This window comes from Protopterus annectens, chromosome 9.part0 (genome assembly GCF_019279795.1).
Source record: "Protopterus annectens isolate FY-2018-M chromosome 9.part0, PAN1.0, whole genome shotgun sequence".
Classification (NCBI taxonomy): domain Eukaryota; kingdom Metazoa; phylum Chordata; order Ceratodontiformes; family Protopteridae; genus Protopterus; species Protopterus annectens.
In genome coordinates, this window is record NC_056743.1 from 353,716,403 (window position 1) to 353,736,489 (window position 20,087).

The following is a 20,087-nucleotide window of genomic DNA, read 5'->3' on the forward strand; positions in this document are numbered from 1 at the left end:
CCGTGCCCCCATATACCTGAAGACTCCTATATACAAAGTAGTAGTTAAGATTATTGCTGCATGTGCAGGTCAGTGCCACCATATACCTGAGGACTCCTATATACAAAGCAGAAGGTAAGATCATTCCTGTAAACATGGGTCAGTACCCCCATTTACCTGAAGACTCCTATATCCAAGCTGAAGGTAAGATCATTGCAGAATGTACTGGTCAGTGCCCCCATATACCTGAAGACTTTTATATACAAAGCAGAAGGTAAAATCATTCCTGCACACATGGTTCTGTGCCCCATATACCTGAAGACTCCTATATACAAAGCAGAAGGTAAGATCATTCCTGCATACATGGGTCAGTGTCCCCATATACCTAAAGACTCCTATATACAAAGCCGAAGGTGAGATATTTCCTGCATTTACTGGTCCATGCCCACATATAACTGAAGACTCCTATATAAAAAGCAAAAGGCAAGATCATTCCTGAATACACGGGTCAGTGCCCCCATATACCTGAAGACTCCTATATACAAAAAAGAAGTTATGGTCATTCCTGCATGTAGAGGTAAGTGGTAAGTGCCCCTTTTACCTGAAGACTCCTATATATAAAGCAAAGGATAAGATCATTCCTGCATACACAAGTCATTGCCTCCATAAACCTAAAGACTCCTATATAAAAAGCAGAAAGTAAGATCATTCTTGCATGTACTGGTCAGTGCCACCATATACCTGAAGACTTCTATGTACAAAGCAGAAGGTAAGAACATTCCCGGGTCAGTGCCCTCATATACCTGAAGACTCCTATATACAAAGAAGAAGGTAAGATCATTCCTGCATATACGGGGTCATTGCCCCCATATACCTGAAGACTACTATATCCAAGCAAAAGGAAACATCATTTCTTCATACATGGATCAGTACACCCATAAATCTGAAGACTCCTATGTACAAAGCAGAAGGCAAGAGCATTCCTGCATACACGGATCCGTGCCCCCATATACCTTAAGATGCCTATATACAAATAATAAGGTAAAATCATTCCTGCATACATGGTTCAGTGGCCCCAAATACCTGAAGACTCCTATATATATATAACAGAAGGTAAGATAATTCCTGCATGAACAGGTCAATGCCCACATATACCTGAAGACTCCAATATACAGAGCAGAAGATACCACTATATGCAAAGCATAAGATTATATAATTCCTGCATATACCCATATACCTGACGACTACTATATACAAAGTATAAGGTTATATTATTCTTGCATACACAGGTCAGTGCCCCCATAAACCTGAAGATTCATATATACAAATAGGAGGGAAGATCATTCCTGCATGCACAGGTCAACTCCCCATACACCTGAAAACTCCTATATACAAAGCAAAAGGTAAGATCATTCCTGCATGTACGGGTCAGTGCCCCCATATACCTAAAGACTCATATATACAAAGCAGAAGGTAAGATCATTCCTGCATACATGGGTCAGTGCCCCATATACCTGAAGACTCCAATATACGAAGCAGAAAGTAAGATCATTGCTGCATGTACAGGTCAGTGCCCCCATATACCTGAAGACTCCTATATACAAAAGCAGAAGGTAAGATCATTCCTACATACACGGGTTAGTGCCCCACATTTCTGAAGACTCCATTATACAAAGCATAAGGTAAGATATTTCCTGCATACAAAGGGTCGTGCACCCATATACCTAAAGACTCCTATATACAAAGCAGCAGGTAAGGTCATTCCTGCATGTACATGTCAGTGCCCCCATATACCTGAAGACTCCTATATAAAAAAGCAGAAGGTAAGATCATTCCTGCATACATGGGTCAGGGCACCCATATACCTGAAGACTCCTATATCAAGAAGAAGTAAAGATCATTTCTGCATATATGGGTCAGTGCCCCCATATATCTGAAGACTCCTATATACAAAGTAGAATGTAAGAGCATTCCTGCATACACAGATCAGTGCCCCCATATATCTGAAGACTCCTATATACAAAGTAGAAGGTAAGCACATTCCTGCATACACGGATTAGTGCCCCCATATTCCTGAGGACTCCTATATACAAAGTAGAATGTAAGAGCATTCCTGCATACACAGATCAGTGCCCCCATATACCTGAAGACACTTATATACAAATAAGAAGGTAAGATCATTCCTGCATACACGGTTCGGTGGCCCCTTACACCTGAAGACTCCTAAATATAAAGCAGAAGGTAAGATCATTCCTGCATGTATAGGTGAGTGCCCATGTATACCTGAAAACTCCTATATACAGAGCAGAAGGTACGATCATTCCTACATACACGGATCAGTGCACCCATATATCGGAAGACTACTATATACAAAGCATAAGATTATATAATTCCTGCATACACAGGTCAGTGCCCCCATATACCTGAAGACTCCTGTATACAAAACAGAAAATAAGATCATTCCTGCATGTACAGGTCAGGACCACCATATACCTAAAGACTCCTATATACAAAGCAGAAGGTAAGATCATTCCTGCATACATGGGTCAGGGCACCCATATACCTGAAGACTCCTATATCAAGAAGAAGTAAAGATCATTTCTGCATATATGGGTCAGTGCCCCCATATATCTGAAGACTCCTATATACAAAGTAGAAGGTAAGCACATTCCTGCATACACAGATCAGTGCCCCCATATACCTGAAGACACTTATATACAAATAAGAAGGTAAGATCATTCCTGCATACACGGTTCAGTGGCCCCTTACACCTGAAGACTCCTAAATATAAAGCAGAAGGTAAGATCATTCCTGCATGTATAGGTGAGTGCCCATGCATACCTGAAAACTCCTATATACAGAGCAGAAGGTACGATCATTCCTACATACACGGATCAGTGCACCCATATATCGGAAGACTACTATATACAAAGCATAAGATTATATAATTCCTGCATACACAGGTCAGTGCCCCCATATACCTGAAGACTCCTGTATACAAAACAGAAAATACGATCATTCCTGCATGTACAGGTCAGGACCACCATATACCTAAAGACTCCTATATACAAAGCAGAAGGTAAGATCATTCCTGCAAGTACAGGTCAGTGTCCCATATACCTGAAGACTCCTATATACAAAGCAGAAGGTAAGATCTTTCCTGCATACACGGGTCAGTGCCCCCATATACCTGAAAACTCCTATATCCAAGCACAAGGAAAGATAATTTCTGCATACATTGGTCAGTGCCCCCATATACCTGAAGACTCCTATATACAAATAAAAAGGTCAGATCATTTCTCCATACACGGGTTAGTGCACAGATGTACCTGAACACTCCTATATACAATGCAGAAGGTAAGAGCATGTCTGCATTCATGGGTCCGTGCCCCCATATACCTAAAGACTCCTATATACAAATTAGAAAGATTATTCTTGCATGTACGCGTCAGTATCCCCATATACATGAAGACTCCTATATGCAAAGCAGAAGGTACGATCATTGCTGCATACATGGTTCAGTGCCCCCATATACCCAGACTCCTATATACAAAAAAGAAGGTAAGATCATTCCTGCATACATAGGTCAGTGCCCCCATATACCTGAAGACTCCTATATACAAAGCAGAAGGTAAGGTAATTCCTGCATGTACTGGTCAGTGTCCCCAGATAACTGAAGACTCCTATGTACAAAGAAGAAGTTAAGAACATTCCCGCATTCATGGGTCTGAGCCCTCATATACCTGAAGACTCTTATAGAAAAAGCAGAAGTTAAGATCATTCCTGCATACATGGGTCATTTCCCCCATATACCTGAAGACTCCTATATACAAAGCAGAAGGTAAGATCATTCCTGCATACAGCGGTCAGTGCACCCATATACCTGAAGACTCCTACATACAGAGGAGAAGGTAAGATCATTCCTGCATGTTCTATTGGTGCCCCCATATACCTGCAGACTGTTATATACAAAGCAGTAGGTAATAACATTCCTGCATATATGGGTCCGTGCCCCCATATACCTGAAGACTTCTATTTATAAAGCAGTAGGTAGGATCATTCCTGCATACACGGGTCAGTGCCCCATATACCTCAAGATTCCTATATTCAAAGCAGAAGGTAAAATCATTGCTGCATGTACAGGTCAGTGCCACCATATACCTGAAGTCTCCTATATACAAAGCAGAAGGTAAGATCATTCCTGCAGGTACAGGTCAGTGCCCTCATATACCTGAAGATTCCTATATCAAGCGGAAGGAAAGATCATGTCTGCATATATGGGTCAGTGCCCCCATATATGTGAAGACGGCTATATACAAATAAGAAGGTAAGATCATTCTTGCATGTATAGGTCAGTGCCCACATATACCTGAAGACTCTTATATACAGAGCAGAAGGTAAGATCATTCCTACATACACTGGTCAGTGCACCCATATATCATAAGTCTACTATATACAAAGCATAAGGTTATATCATTCCTGCATACACAGGTCAGTGCCCCCATATACATGAAGACTTGTATATACACATAGGAGTGAAGATCATTCCTGCATGTACAGGTCAATGCCATAAATACCTGAAGACCCCTGTGTACAAAACAGAAGGTAAGATCGTTCCTGCATGTATGGGTCAGTGCCCCCATATACCTAAAGACTCCTATATACAAAGCACAAGGTAAGATCATTTCTGCAAGTAGAGGTCAGTGCCCCATATACCTGAAGACTCCTATATACAAAGCAGAATATAAGATGCTTCCAGCATACACGGGTTAGTGCCCCCATATACCTGAAAACTGCTATATCCAAGCACAAGGAAAGATCATTTCTGCATACATAGGTCAGTGCCCCCATATATACCTGAAGACTCCTATATACAAAGCAGAAGGTAAGAGCATTTTTGCATACAAGGTTCAGTGCCCAAATATACTTAAAGACTACAATATGCAAAGTAAAAGGTCAGATTATTCCTGCATGTATGGGTCAGTGTCCCCATACATCTGAAGACTCCTATATGCAAAGCAGAAGGTAAGATCATTCCTGCATACATGGGTCAGTGCCCCCATATACCTGAAGACTCATATATACAAAGCAGAAGGTAGACCATTGCTGCATACATGGGTCAGTGCCCCCATATACCCAAAGACTTCTATATGCAAAGCAGAAGGTAAGATCATTCCTACATACATGGGTCAATGCCCCCATATACCTGAAGACTCATATGTACAAAGAAGAAGTTAAGAACATCCCCGCATTCATGGGTCAGAGCCCTCATATACCTGAAGACTCTTATATAAAAAGTAGAAGTTAAGATCATTCCTGCATACACGGGTCAGTGCCGCCATATACCTGAAGACTCCTACATACAGAGCAGAAGGTAAGATCATTCCTGCATGTACTCTCAGTGCCCCCATATATCTGCAGACTTTTATATACAAAGCAGTAGGTAATAACATACCTGCATATATGGGTCCGTGACCCATATACCTGAAGACTCCTATATACAAAGTGGAAGGTAAGATCATTCCTGCATGTACATGTCAGTGCCCCCATATACCTGAAGACTCCTATATACAAAGCAGTAGGTAGGATCATTCCTGTATACATGGGTCAGTGCCTTATATACCTGAAGACTCCTATATTCAAAGCAGAAAGTAAGATCATTGCTGCATGTACAGGTCAGTGCCCCCATATACCTGAAGACTCCTATATACAAAAGCAGAAGGTAAGATCATTCCTGCATACATGGTTCAGTGCTCCCATATACCTGAAGACACCTATATTAAGCAGAAGGAAAGATCATTTCTACATATACGGGTCAATGCCCCCATATATCTGAAGATTCCTATTTACAAAGCATAAGGTAAGATCATTCCTGCATACATGGTTCAGTGGCCCCATATACCTGAGGTCTCCTATATTTAAAGCAGAAGGTAAGAACATTCCTGCATGTATAGGTCAGTGGCCACAAATACCTGAACACTCCTACATTCACAGCAGAAAGCAGGATCATTCCTGCAAGTACAGGTCAATGCCCCATATACCTGAAGACTCCTATATATAAAGCAGAAGGTAAGATCATTCCTGCATACATGGTCCAGTGCTCCCGTATTCCTGAAGACTCCAATATACAAAGCAAAAGGTAAGATCATTCCTGCATACATGGTCCAGTGCTCCCATATTCCTGAAGACTCCAATATACAAAGCAAAAGGAAAGATCATTCCTTCATACATGGTTCAGTGCTCCATATACCTGAAGACTCCTATATACAAAGTGGAAGGTAAGATCATTCCTGCATGTACATGTCAGTGCCCCCATATACCTGAACACTCCTATATAAAAAGCAGTAGGCAGGATCATTCCTGTATACATGGGTCAGTGCTCTCATATACCTGAAGACTCCTATATACAAAGCAGAAGGTAAGATCATTGCTGCATACATTGGTCAGTGCCCCCATATATCTGAAGACTCCTATATGCAAAGCAGAAGGTAAGAGCATTCCTGCATATACGGATCAGTGCCCCTGTATACCTGAATACACGTATATACAATAAAAGGTAAGATCATTCCTGCATACATGGCTCAGTGGTCCCATATACCTGAAGACTCCTATATAAAAAGCAGAAGGTAAAATCATTCTTGCATGTACAGGTCAGTGCCCACATATACCTGAATATTCCTATATACTGGGCAGAAGGTAAGATCATTCTTACATACACAGGTCAGTGCACACATATAACTGATGACTACTATATACAAAGCGTAAGGTTATATCATTCCTGCATACACAGGTCAGTGCCCCCATATACCTGAAGACTCCTATATCAAATAGGAGGTAAGATCATTCCTGCATGTACAGGTCAATGCCTCATATACCTGAAGACCCCTATATACAAAGCAGTTGGTAAGATATGCCCCATATACCTAAAGACTCCTATATACAAAGCAGAAGGTAAGATAATTTCTGCAAGTACAGGTCAGTGTACCATATACCTGAAGATTCCTATATACAAAGCAGATGATAAGATCATTCCTGCATACATGGTTCAGTGCTCCCATATACCTGAAGACTCCAGTATACAAAGCAGAAGGTAAGATCAGTCCTGCATACATGGTTCAGTGCCCCATATAACTGATAACTCCTATATACAAAGCAGAAGGCAAGACATTCCTGAATACACGGGTCAGTGCCCCCATATACCTAACAACTACTATATACAAAGCAGAAGGTAACATCATTTCTGCATACATGGGTCAGTGCCCCCATATACCAGAAGACTCCTATATACAAAGCAGAAAATAAGATCATTCCTGCATACACGAGTCAGTGCCCCTATATAGCTGATTTTATATATATATATATATATATATATATATCCCACTGAACTTATACACGTGTTTTCATCCAAATAACTTGCAGACTTCCTCAGAACTAAAAAAAAAAACATTCCACTTAAGTTAATTTATACAAGCATCAATTAAGAAAATGAATAAACTACCAAAAATTTAAAGAGCCAAGCATTAAAAACAAAAAGGACATTGAAAATAAACTAAAATATCTAGCTGATGTACTGCTTTAAAGTAAAAAACTTGATAACTAGAATTGATAAAAAATATTAAAAATATACACAAATATCACATAATTACCTAGATATATAGCATTAGTTAAAAAACTGTATATATATATATATATATGAAAAAACAACACGAACAGATCCCAAGATGTGATATCAGCAAAACAAACCCAGCTGGAAGATACTGCCAAAACTCCACTTCTAGTAATTCAAAAGCCAACGAAACTCCAAAAAGAAGCACGATGTTAATAGTACAAAAATCTTTTCCTTTATTGACGTTAGCGCTTTCACAGGTGTCCCTGCTTCATCAGATGTTACAAACAAACAGTTATCTTGCATCATTATATAACAGATTTAAAACACATCACTTCCTAATCTAATGACATCATTTCCCTTGTAAATTAAAGAGCCATACACTCAAATGAAGCAGCAAAAGATCTTCCGTAAATCATTTACGAGCACAATAAACATATCAAACTAAGCATTGTCAAAAAATAGCAAAAATAAAATTCCTATCAAAAAACACAACATATATACGTGGATATTCACTTAAAAACACATTGTAAAATGAGATAAAAATAAAACATTCCCAAATAGCCCTTGTAGTACTATCATTTCATACTAGAAGAATTCCAATATTAGCCTACCATTTAGAGACTCTCAGTAGCGCATCATATCGCATAATCAATCCCAAATGGTACCCACATTAAAACCATTATAGAATGATAAAACGCTCCCAGGCAGACCCTACAATACTATCATAATATACTACATAAATCTATTGCCAGTCTGCCGTTTAACTATTCAAACTGTAGGAGGCACACTATACCTAACTGTCATATTCTAAATGATATTTATATTGAATCCTGAATATAACATCATGCCAATACTAGCCTGAATAGATATATTGACCCTTTAAAATAATTAAAATATATACTTAAATCGATACTATACATATATCAAGCACTAAACATCAAATAGAATCTATCATTTAATGGATCTATTCTTCAAGTATGGTCTCAAAGGGACGGAGTCATTAAGACCTCTCCCCCTGTGAGCAGCAAGACGTAGAATCCACTCAGTCTCTGATAATTCAGTTTGATTAACTAGGTCCCCCCCCCTTAGATTCTCTCTCTGGACATGTAACACTTGAAACATAAAAGTATGTTGATTAAACTGCAGCATATGTCTGGAAATTGCACTACAACTATCCTGTCTGTTGAAACAATACAAGTGGTCCCGAATGCGTTCTCTCAGAGAACGATTGGTCTTACCCACATAAAACATAAAACATCTCTGGCAGGTAGCTACATACACAAGATTCCTAGTATTACAGTCCGCCTGGCACCTAATCTGCCAGAGTTTACCATCGTTGGAATTCCTGAAGAATCTAGACAGGTCCACATAAGAACATTGAGGGCAAGAACCACACCTTCTGGTTCCTAGATCAATTACTGAATTATTCAGCACATTCATGGTAGATAAATTAGGAAAACACAGCTGCTGTTTTAGACTCTTAGAGTTATTAAAACATATTGTGGACAATTCCCTACAATCTTACAAACTTCCTTGTCCACAGTTAAAATATTCCAATTGTTTGTTATTGCCTTTTGAATTATCTCCAGATTCTTAACATACGGTATGGCTATCGCTGTGTATTGCCAATGTCACAGGACTTCCTCTTATATACATACTCATGATCTGAATAGTAGGGCTTACCCCTACTATCCCTCAGCTTAACCACATCATTACAAACCTTCTCAACTACTGTATGATCATAACCCCTCCTGCATACATCACTACTCAATTTACTTAGTTCCTGATGAAAAGAAACATCATTGGAACAAAGTCTAGAAATCCTCAGACCTTGTCCTTTAACTACATTAGCGAAAGTTCTGGGATGATGCATGCTATCCGCTTGCAGAAATGATGTTCTATGGCATTTCTTCCTAAAAACATTGGTATTGTAAAAACTACCTTCACGGGTTATAGTGACATCTAAAAAATCGATGGATTTGTTCGAATAATCCATCGTAAATTTGAGGAAACAATTCAACCCATTAACATGTTCAAGGAAGGAACTCAATTCGGCACCTGTTCCCTGCCATAGGAGAAAGAGGTCATCCACAAAGCGTCTATAGAAGACGACCTGCGGATGAACTAATAAGACCTCTCTCTCCCAGGATGCCAATACGAGATTGGCATACGTGTGGCACAACTGGTGCCCATCGCCACACCAGTACATTGCCGATATAATCTGTCTGAAAAGATGAAAAAATTGTTGTCAAGTACTGTCTCAAAGAGTAGAGTCAAAAAATCAACATCAGTGATCGACAGAGTTTCACACAACAAATCTTTAACCATGGCAATACCATCAATGTTAGGTATGCAAGTAAATAAGGAAACTACATCTAGAGTTATCATAAGAAGAGTCTCCACATTACCAAAATCTTGGACAAACTTATAAAGGTCAGTTAAAAAATGTCCAGTGTCCCTTAAGACATGCTGAAACCTATTAAGTGTGTTCCTCAGCCTATTGTCCAGGTAAATGGACAAGGGTTGCGTAATCCATCCTTCCCCTGCAACAATAGGCCTAAAAGGAGGATTACTTGCATTCTTATGGACCTTGGGTAGTCCATTTATGGAAGGTATTACAGGATGTTCAACCTTAAAATAATCATACAGATCTGATGTCAAAAGGCCTAAAGACTTACATTCAAGTAACATGTCACATATCATAGAACATGCTTTTTCCACATCTAACATAGTTACTTCAGTATAAGCATCAGTGGAGAGCATATTGTTCATAGAGTCAATATAAAAGTCTCTGTCCAGAACAACTATTAGTCCACCCTTATCTGCTGGACGTACAATAATACGATCGTTATCCTTCAGGGCAGAAATAGCATTCAATTCTGGCAAAGTCAAGTTGTCATCAGAGTCAGTCCCAGTGCCCTTAAAGCTATCATAAAGCTCATTTTCCACGGCTTTAACAAACAAATCAAGCTCAGACGTTAGCCGAGGGTTAATCAAACTTTTAGATTTAAAAACATGCTCAGCCCCAGCTGGGTTTGTTTTGCTGATATATATATATATATATATATATATATATATATATATATATATATATATATATATATATATATATATATATATATATATATATATATATATATATATATATGTATACACTCCCATGGACTGAAAATAATATAATTAAAGCAACCATGTTGTTGACAGCTCAAACATAGAATATATGAGCATACAAATGATATCAGTAGGTGTAATGTCAACAATGCATTGTATAAACATACTTTATCATGTATCAATGCTAAGTTCTCTTTCTTTGTGTTAGAAACTGTACCTAAGGAACCCAGAGGTGGACCCTGGGAACATAAATTGGAATATAGAGAAACATATTGGCAGTTATTTTTGGAATCTAACAAATCTCCGGGTCTTAATGATCATATTTCACTTGTGCCCCTACACAAATTTAAGGCAGCTAAATTATGATTCTATGTTTCTTTTATATTTTAACTTGGTTGTTTTAATTATATTATTTTCAGTCCATGGGAGTGTATACATATATATATATTTTTATATTTATACAGTTTTTTAACTAATGATATACATCTAGGTCATTATGTGATATTTTTGTATATTTTTAAACATACATCATATTTTTATCAATTCTAGTTATCAAGTTTTTTACTTTAAAGCAATACATCAGCTAGATATTTTAGTTTATTTTCAATGTCCTTTTTGGTCTTTTATGCCTGGCTCTTTAAATTTTTGGTAGTTTATTAATTTTCTTAAGCGATGCTTGTATAAATTAACCTAACTGGAATGTTTTTTTTTAGTTCTGTAGAAATCTGAGAGTTATTTGGATGAAAACACGTGTGGTAATTTCAGTGGCATTAAATAAACTTTACTCTTTACCAGCCAGGAGCTTTGTGCCCTTTGTGGTCCAGCATTTGGATTTTTAGTTTTGTTGAACTGGACTGTGAATCTTTTCTAAGATCAGTCCTGCATGTATGAGTCAGTGCACTCATATACCTGAAGACTCCTATATACAAAGAAGAAGGTAAGATCATTCCCGCATGTATGGGTCAGTGCCCCATGTACCTGAGGACTCCTATATACAAAGCAGAAGCTATACCTGAAGACTCCTATACATAAAACAGAAGGTATGGACATTCCTGCATGTACAGGTAAGTGCCCCCTTTATACCTGAAGACTCCTATATACAAAGCAGAGGATAAGATCACTCCTGCATAGAGGAGTCATTGCCTCCAGATACCTAAAGACTCCTATATACAAAGAGGAAGGTAAGATCATTACTGCATGTGCATTCAGTGCCCCCATATACCTGAAGACTCCTATATACAAAGCAATAGGTGATATCATTCCTGCATATATGGATTCATGCCCCCATATACCTGAAGACTCCTATATACAAAGCAGAAGGTAAGATCATTCATGCATGTACATGTTAATGCCCCCATATATCTGAAGAATCGTACATACAAAGCAGTACGTAGGATCATTCCTGCATACATGGGTCAGTTCCCCCATATAAATGAAGACTCCGATATACAAAGCAGATGGTAAGATCATTCCTGCATATACAGGTCAGTGCCTGCATACATGTAAAGAGTCCTATATGCAAAGCAGAAGGTAAGAGAATTCCAGCATTCATGGATCAGTATTCTCATATGCCTGAAGATTCCTATATACAAATAAGAAGGTAAGATCATTCCTGCATATACGATTCACTGGCCCCATATATCTGAAGACTCCTATATACAAAGCAGAAGGTAAGATCATTGCTGCCTGTACAGTTTGGTGCTCCCATATAGCTGAAGACTCCTATATACAAAGGAGAAGGTAAGATCATTGCTGCCTGTACAGTTCGGTGCTCCCATATACCTGAAGACTCCTATATACAAAGGAGAAGGTAAGATCATTCCTGCATACATGTGTCAGTGCCCACATATGTCTGAAGACTCCTAATATACAAAGCAGAAGGTAAGATCATTGCTGCATGTACTGGTCAGTGAACCCATATACCTGAAGACTCCTAATATACAAAGCAGAAGGTAAGATCATTCCTGCATGTATGGGTCAGTGGGCCCATATACCTGAAGACTCCTATATACAAAGTAGAAGGTACCGTATATCTGAAGAGGCAGTTTTAGCTACTATGTTGCTATTAGAAGCAATGCAGCAGTTCACACAGATGAATACAATGTATATTTACTGTCCGAGCCTGTTCCACAAATAGAAACATTTACTTACCCTTTTTTTGCAGTCTACTTTGTGCAGTAGTTATTTTCCCAAAATCTGGAAGAAATGTATTTTTATTGCAATTCCAACAGGTAGCAATCATTATGTTGACTGTAATTTCAATCTGATCAGCTTAATGAGCCCAACAAAGGAAGTATTTAAGAGAAGATTGTTCTCCCTGTTTGTGCTGTAACCGTGCGATATGATACTTCACAACATGAATTAATTCTTACAAGATCTTGTGTAACCAACTTGACTGACTTTCACTCTGATGCTGCTGTTTCATTATAACTAAAGCTGCCTGCTGTCATTTATTCTTACTTATCTGCGGCATTAATTCTCCAAGTTATAGAAAGCTTGAAGTTAGAATATATATCACATGTTGGTGACAAACTCGCTGCATGCCAAAACATAAAGAATTAAAACCGTAGTGCATCTACCAGAGCTGGGGGTAGCACAGGTGAATGTAAATTTTCCCACTGGACTTACTGATAAAAGAGTATAAGGGTTATTTGTTTTTAAAAATATGTACAAAATTATTTACAAACTTTTATGTTTACTTATTTACAAATGTATTCTTCTTCTTTCAGCTTTTCCCGGTTAGGGGTCACCACAGCAGATCAACTGTCCGCTCATGAGTGGCAGTGGAGTCATACAGTGTCGAGTTGCCAGCCCGGCACCCAACTTTCCACATAAGAGAGACTCACACACAGACACACAGACACACAGACACACAGACACACAGACACACAGACACACAGACACACACACACACACACACACATATCTAGGGCCAATTTAACATGTCCAATCCACCTACAGCATGTCTTTGGGATGTGGAAGGAAACCATAGGAAACCCACGCGACCACAGGGAGGACATGCAGACTCTGCACAGAAGGCACCCCAGCCAAGGATCGAACCAGAAAGCCTCTTGCTGTGAGGCAACAACGCTAACCGTTGCACCACTGTGGCTGCCCCTTAATTTACAAATGTATACACTGTACAAAATTCATCCCTTTTTGTTATTGCCTTACAATCATAGATATCTTAGTTTTCATTATGTTAAACGTCTGTCTATATTATCTTATTGGACCCCTCTACATTTTTCAAAATCACCATCTAATTTTCTCTTAAAATTACTGCTAATATCCATCTGCCATTAAACATGATTTCACTTAGCCTTTCATTCCAAATGGTCCACAAAACTTAATCTATTTTAGTAACATATTCCTTATTTTTATGGCTATAATACCCATATATAATCATAGCCATATTTATTTCATTTGCTTCCCTCATATTTTCAAAGAAATTTTCTTTACACAATTTTTCCCACAATTTTGTGACCCTTGTACATTGTAAGAAAACATGTTCTATACTTTTTCCTTACCACAATATATATATATATATATGTACATGAACTCCTTCACTTTTTTCTTTTTTTTGCATATTTCCCTTAACTGGCAATTTAATCACTAGTATCCATAAAAATGTTGACATTCTACTTGTTTAATACTCTATGCTTTTCTTACTTTTTAACTTTAACTTTGCTAGCTCAGCCCAAGGATTAACATAATAATATTGTATCATGATATTTGTATTCCACACTTTCCTGTACTTTCCTCTCCTTTTCTATTTCATCAATTTTTATTTACCATAAAAGAATTTGTTCCTGGGAACATCTCATTATTTCATTTAAACATACTTTTCTTGTTTTGAATTTTCATAATATAGCCAAATGCCACGTATATTTGTACTTTAATAAATTTACTACTAACTTTTCATTTTTATCATCTATCTAAAACAAAACTGTACACAAATGCAAAGAAGCAGCATAAACAACTGCGTTACTTAATCTGAAACCTTCATTTACATGTTCTTGTACAAGACTCCTCTCTTCACAGGATTTAATCTTGAACCCCATATAAAAGAAAAAAATATTTGTAGTATATCTTTTTCCTACATTACTGGCAACATATGAACACTAGCTAAATATACAGTCTTTCCCAGCATATCTGAAGTAATCAAATAAACCTTTTCATTAAGCAATAGCTTTTATGTTTTCTAAAAACAAGAAATTTACTTTATTTTATCAAGTATCCTATTCCATTGCTCCTCACTTACATTTTACCCGGAAATCTTATTGCTAACCAGAGGTTTCTTTAACTGAGAAAGATACACATCCTTTCTTCACTATATCACCTAGTCCTTTATTCTTTCCTTTATTAAAAGTCATGCCTTTTACAGTTAAACTTTGCTGTATATAACATATAACTTCTCCCCTCCATACATACTGCACCAATTCTGGGTGCCTGTTCCTCTACTTATATCTTTGATATTATTTGCATTTACTGAAAGCTCCCTAAATCTGTCAATATGTCTATGTTGAAGCTCACCAGAATTTGTGTAAATCTTGAGTATCTAATTTACATTATCCATTTCCTTCGCTGGTCTCTTTATCCATTTCCTTCGCTGGTCTCTTTATCCATTTCCTTCGCTGGTCTCTTTATCCATTTCCTTCGCTGTTCTCTTTATCCATTTCCTTCGCTGTTCTCTTTATCCATTTCCTTCGCTGTTCTCTTTATCCATTTCCTTCGCTGGTCTCTTTATCCATTTCCTTCGCTGGTCTCTTTATCCATTTCCTTCGCTGGTCTCTTTATCCATTTCCTTCGCTGTTCTCTTTATCCATTTCCTTCGCTGTTCTCTTTATCCATTTCCTTCGCTGTTCTCTTTATCCATTTCCTTCGCTGGTCTCTTTATCCATTTCCTTCGCTGTTCTCTTTATCCACTTCCTTCGCTGTTCTCTTTATCCACTTCCTTCGCTGTTCTCTTTATCCATTTCCTTCACTGTTCTCTTTATCCATTTCCTTCGCTGGTCTCTTTATCCATTTCCTTCGCTGTTCTCTTTATCCACTTCCTTCGCTGTTCTCTTTATCCATTTCCTTCGCTGTTCTCTTTATCCATTTCCTTCGCTGTTCTCTTTATCCATTTCCTTCGCTGTTCTCTTTATCCATTTCCTTCGCTGTTCTCTTTATCCATTTCCTTCGCTGTTCTCTTTATCCATTTCCTTCGCTGTTCTCTTTATCCATTTCCTTCGCTGGTCTCTTTATCCATTTCCTTCGCTGTTCTCTTTATCCATTTCCTTCGCTGTTCTCTTTATCCATTTCCTTCGCTGGTCTCTTTATCCATTTCCTTCGCTGTTCTCTTTATCCATTTCCTTCGCTGTTCTCTTTATCCATTTCCTTCGCTGTTCTCTTTATCCATTTCCTTCGCTGTTCTCTTTATCCATTTCCTTCGCTGTTCTCTTTATCCATTTCCTTCGCTGGTCTCTTTATCCATTTCCTTCGCTGTTCTCTTTATCCATTTCCTTCGCTGGTCTCTTTATCCATTTCCTTCGCTGGTCTCTTTATCCATTTCCTTCGCTGTTCTCTTTATCCATTTCCTTCGCTGTTCTCTTTATCCATTTCCTTCGCTGTTCTCTTTATCCATTTCCTTCGCTGTTCTCTTTATCCATTTCCTTCGCTGGTCTCTCTCTTTATCCATTTCCTTCGCTGTTCTCTTTATCCATTTCCTTCGCTGGTCTCTTTATCCATTTCCTTCGCTGTTCTCTTTATCCATTTCCTTCACTGTTCTCTTTATCCATTTCCTTCGCTGTTCTCTTTATCCATTTCCTTCGCTGTTCTCTTTATCCATTTCCTTCGCTGTTCTCTTTATCCATTTCCTTCGCTGTTCTCTTTATCCATTTCCTTCGCTGTTCTCTTTATCCATTTCCTTCGCTGTTCTCTTTATCCATTTCCTTCGCTGGTCTCTTTATCCATTTCCTTCGCTGTTCTCTTTATCCATTTCCTTCGCTGGTCTCTTTATCCATTTCCTCTTTATCCATTTCCTTCTGGTCTCTTTATCCATTTCCTTCGCTGTTCTCTTTATCCATTTCCTTCGCTGGTCTCTTTATCCATTTCCTTCGCTGTTCTCTTTATCCATTTCCTTCGCTGGTCTCTTTATCCATTTCCTTCGCTGTTCTCTTTATCCATTTCCTTCGCTGTTCTCTTTTACACTTGTCCCTTTAGACTTTCTTTTTCTGTTGCTTTATCTTTTGCCAATATAATCCTTTTTAACTTTTACTGTTTTCTAATTTATATCTTCCTCATCACTTATTTTACAACATTCTTCTGTTTTATTTTCTGTTTCCTTTTTTCTGTTTATCTTTATTTGTACCAAAAACTTGTTTCCCCACTCCCTCCATCTTTATTAGGACTATTTCTTCTCTTTATATAATGTCCTTACTTTTGATTTCACCAGGAACTCGTTTCCTCACTCCCTCCATCTTTATTAGGACTATTTCTTCTCTTCATATAATTTCCTTACTTTTGATTTCACCAGGAACTCGTTTCCCCACCCCCTCCATCTTTATTAGGACTATTTCTTCTCTTCATATAATGTCCTTACTTTTGATTTCACCAGGAACTCGTTTCCCCACCCCCTCCATCTTTATTAGGACTATTTCTTCTCTTCATATAATGTCCTTACTTTTGATTTCACCAGGAACTCGTTTCCCCACTCCCTCCATCTTTATTAGGACTATTTCTTATCTTTATATAATGTCCTTACTTTTGATTTAACCAGGAACTTGTTTCCACACTCCCTCCATCTTTATTAGGACTATTTCTTCTCTTCATATAATGTCCTTACTTTTGATTTCACCAGGAACTCGTTTCCCCACTCCCTCCATCTTTATTAGGACTATTTCTTCTCTTTATATAATGTCCTTACTTTTGATTTCACCAGGAACTCGTTTCCCCACTCCCTCCATCTTTATTAGGACTATTTCTTCTCTTCATATAATGTCCTTACTTTTGATTTCACCAGGAACTTGTTTCCACACTCCCTCCATCTTTATTAGGACTATTTCTTATCTTTATATAATGTCCTTACTTTTGATTTCACCAGGAACTTGTTTCCCCACTCCCTCCATCTTTATTAGGACTATTTCTTCTCTTCATATAATGTCCTTACTTTTGATTTCACCAGGAACTCGTTTCCCCACTCCCTCCATCTTTATTAGGACTATTTCTTATCTTTATATAATGTCCTTACTTTTGATTTCACCAGGAACTCGTTTCCCCACTCCCTCCATCTTTATTAGGACTATTTCTTCTCTTCATATAATGCCCTTACTTTTGATTTCACCAGGAACTTGTTTCCCCACTCCCTCCATCTTTATTAGGACTATTTCTTATCTTCATATAATGTCCTTACTTTTGATTTCACCAGGAACTCATTTCCCCACTCCCTCCATCTTTATTAGGACTATTTCTTCTCTTCATATAATGTCCTTACTTTTGATTTCACCAGGAACTCGTTTCCCCACCCCCTCCATCTTTATTAGGACTATTTCTTCTCTTCATATAATGTCCTTACTTTTGATTTCACCAGGAACTCGTTTCCCCACTCCCTCCATCTTTATTAGGACTATTTCTTCTCTTCATATAATGTCCTTACTTTTGATTTCACCAGGAACTTGTTTCCCCACTCCCTCCATCTTTATTAGGACTATTTCTTCTCTTTATATAATGTCCTTACTTTTGATTTCACCAGGAACTCGTTTCCCCACTCCCTCCATCATTATTAGGACTATTTCTTCTCTTCATATAATGCCCTTACTTTTGATTTCACCAGGAACTTGTTTCCCCACTCCCTCCATCTTTATTAGGACTATTTCTTATCTTCATATAATGTCCTTACTTTTGATTTCACCAGGAACTCATTTCCCCTCTCCCTCCATCTTTATTAGGACTATTTCTTCTCTTCATATAATGTCCTTACTTTTGATTTCACCAGGAACTCGTTTCCCCACCCCCTCCATCTTTATTAGGACTATTTCTTCTCTTCATATAATGTCCTTACTTTTGATTTCACCAGGAACTCGTTTCCCCACTTCCTCCATCTTTATTAGGACTATTTCTTCTCTTCATATAATGTCCTTACTTTTGATTTCTTCTTCTTTATCCCTTTTCTTTAGAGTACAATCCATGCATAAATGCCCAGTTTGTTACATTAACAACATTTCAATTCACAATTTTTGCATCATGACTTGTTTCCCAAATAATCTAAGATTTTCTGTTATCACATTTTCTTACTAAATAATCATCCTTTCCACAGAAAAATGTTTTTAGTCATCCCCAAAATTTTACAACATGTCTGTTACCCTCTACATTTATCATACTACTGATATGAACAATTTTTTTCTCTGTTTTTGGTACAAAATGACAGTCCCATTCCCCAGTCCATAATCCTGTGTTATCATAGACTTTGCTAATTTTCATAAATTATTTGCAAAGTTTGCTTAAATGACTCTTTAAAATCTCTTTTTCAACTTCAGGTAAAAATTGAACATGCATTTTCTATTTGTTTCTCTGTGAGATGCTTTAACCAGGTAAGAATTCCATGGATTACAGATCTTGTTCTTCTCATACACCCTGGAAAACGTTCTTAAACCGGACCAGTCTCAAAAATAATGTCACAAAATGTCTCTTTATGAATAAGAATTAATGCTCTTATCCCCTGAGCCTTCACTCCTAATGGGACCATTACATTATTCCAAATGTCATACCTGTCTATTTCTTTTTCTTCTTTGCTTTGAATTGTCACCATAAATGTCCTATGATTGTTGACATTTTCTTTCCTCTGTTCCTCTGTTCATCTTTCATCACTTTCAATGCAATATCTTTAACAGTCACTGCACGTGATTTCTTTGTCTGGCAATCTTCTTTCAAATAAACTTCTGATTCCTCTCCCTGAATTCTGTCCATAATTTCACCCCATGAAACTTCTTTTCTACTCTTGGCTTGCTCTGCAACAAGAATTCACCCAAAATATCATCCCAAAACCCTCCTGTGGCTATGACTGTTTTGAACATTTCCTTCCAATGAAATAAATCCTCCTGAAACAGCTCCTCAGAATCTTGTACAGCTTCAGACACTGTACTTGCATTCACTTCTGTGCTATCTGCCATCTTGGATCTCCTTGAGTGCTGTTGTCCTAGCTGTCAGTGTGCTAGAAAAGGGACATGTACTGTTCTAACAAGTAGGAGAAGTTCCCCAGTGGCCAAATTTTCCCTAGAAAGTAAAAATGCCACCGCAAATTTCCCCTGCAAAGAGGCCATTCCGTTAGCCTGACTAACCTGATCAAAGGATAAATAAATAAAATAGAATAAAAGATTGAGGAAAAATGACTATCTAGATGCTAAATTTA